A 2,686-nucleotide genomic window follows, 5' to 3' on the forward strand; every position below is an offset into this window, starting at 1 on the left:
AAAATCATGAAAAAGAACTGTTAAGCCAGTCAAATAATTAGGTCAGGGAGCCAGAAGAAATAGGAAATTAATTGCAAACCAGGATGAACTGGCGAGGGGCAATTTGGTCAATTAACCCCGAGAGCTGACTCCTGACCTAACTGTCAAATAAAATTGGAGAAAAGAAAATTTCAAAATCGAGAATTAAATTAAAGAACTAATAGAAAAATAAAAAAAAAAGAAAGGAGAAAATGGAAAAGTCAAAAGGTGATGACATCATGCATGACCTCATGCATGATGCCATAAAGAATAAAATTAAGTTATTTACTTATTTGGATTTTTGGTCTTTCATAAGACTAAAAACAAGAAAAGAAAAAAAAATAAAAATAATCTCATTTCTTCTTCTTCTTGGACGTCCCATATCTCTCTCTCCCTCACCACCATGTGCAACCACCATTGATGAATGCATCAAGCTTCCATAACTTGATTTTAGCCTTTCAAAATAAACCCTAAACCCTAAAAAGCTTCCAATCTACACTAGAAAAGAAGATTGAGGGAGAAGAAGAAAGAAGAAAGTGAAAGAATTGGTGGATTGTAAATCAAAGAACTAAGGTTAGTGTTCTTCTTCATTTTCTCTTTGAATATATGTTTAAGTAATTAAGTTATACTTGGAAATATGCTTAAATGAAAAGAAAATTGGTTGATGGACTAAACTGATTTTCGGCTAGCTTAGTTATGAGGATGATTTGCATGAATTGAATGGTTTGAAAGGGGTATATAAACCTTAGTTAGTTGAATGACTATGGTTAAAGGCATGGAATCAAGTAAATGTAAAAATTAGTGTGAATTAGGGTTTGGACATTAGGGTTTAGAGACCAAAAATGTGAAAAAGTGATAAATGATGTCTTTGACATAGTTTAAGGAGAGAAATGGTCATTTGTGACCCAATTAAGTGTGTTAGAAGTATTTGAATCAAAGCCAAATTCGGATTGGGTATGCACCATGACCAAAAATCAAATTTGAGGGACCAAAAATGGAATTTTACAAGTCCAATTTGCATGAGACCAATTGGGAATGAAAATAGGCACTAAATGACACAATTTTGATTTAGGAATCATGCCCAAAAAGTGACTGAAACCTAGTAAACAAATTGACCAAAGTTGAGAAATCACAGTCTGCCTCTGCACAAACTGACCAAATGAACAGTGTTTGTTCATTTGGTCATAACTCGAGCTAGGCAGGTCAAAATAACCTGAAATTTTACCAGTGGTTAGATGGAATATAGACCTAAAACTTTCATGAAGGACACCAACTCAAATTCTGCCATTAACCCAATCAAATTACTGAGCAAAGTTGGTGACCTGAACCCCCAGAACTGCAGATTTACTATATGAATAGTAAAGTTTCAATGGCTATAACTCTCTCTAGAAAATTCCGATTTAGGTGATTCTTGAACCGATGGAAACCTAAGACATAGTAGAACATTTCATATGAAGAAAATTAGACCAAATTATGGACTTAACTTGATCAAATTACTAAACAAAGTTGGATTAATAAATCTGCAGAACCAAATTCTGCAGCATGAACAGTAATAGTAATTTGAGTATAACTTGAGCTACAAAACTCCAATTGGAGTGTTTCAAAAAGGATAATAAACTTAAGACAATAGGGAACATTTTCTATGAAGAAATTTTTGCCAAATTCCAACAGTAAAAGGACTAATGAAATAGTGCAACTTAGGACTCTAAAACTGAAAATTGGCAATTTTGCCTAAAAGACCTAAGTTTTGAGAAAATGACCAAAACCAACAAATTTAGTGATCAAAATGTGATATGTGGGTGAAATTGGAATTCCCATACCTATTAAGCCTTAGAAAGTCATTAATTTGACTTGAATAGTATAATGAATAGTAACCCAAAACACAAAATTTCAAGAACGTCGAGTTTAACACGTTAGAGCTAGGTAAAAGTGAAGTTAAATTTATTTTTGGATTTATGCCAAGTTATGGTACTGAAACATTGTGAAATTGTGTGTTTTAGTGGAAAAGAATACCGGGACAAAACCCGAAGAGTCGAGTCAAGGCCAACAGGCGACTCGTTTGAGGTTTGTGCACAACCTATACTTTTTATAGTCATCTTTTGCATACTGTTTTGAATAATGTGAAATATTGGATTATGGCATTCTTATGATGTTTGATCTAAATTGTTGAAAGTTATTATGTATATTTGAAATGACAATGTTTAGCAAATTGTTAAGATAAGTTTTGAAACTACAGTGTCATGACCATATATTTGAACACCTCACTAGCACGACTAGTGGGGGTAATTAGTTTCGAATTTTGATTCCTTCTCTGGAGAAGTGTTGAGGTGTGCCAGTAGAAGAGGATGTGAATGGATATCCATATATTTGAGCTAGCTAGCCTTGTGATGTGATTTTTCTTTAGCCTCTGGCTATTGAAATTCTATTTGTTTTGACCGGCATAATCTAACTGTGGGTTTTATGAAATGTGTTTTGATACTTTGAAATGAACTTAGTTTGCATTAAAATCTCATAATTCATGTTTTGTGTTTAATGCTCATGTTTAGTCAAAATTTTCAATAAATGTGATTTATATTTTGCATAAAGATTATTTTAGTATGTTGTGCACCACTGAGTCCTAATATTCAGCGATAGCTTCTATTGCTATCGCAGATACAGAGACTAGAAG

This window comes from Hevea brasiliensis, chromosome 7 (assembly GCF_030052815.1).
Source record: "Hevea brasiliensis isolate MT/VB/25A 57/8 chromosome 7, ASM3005281v1, whole genome shotgun sequence".
Classification (NCBI taxonomy): domain Eukaryota; kingdom Viridiplantae; phylum Streptophyta; class Magnoliopsida; order Malpighiales; family Euphorbiaceae; genus Hevea; species Hevea brasiliensis.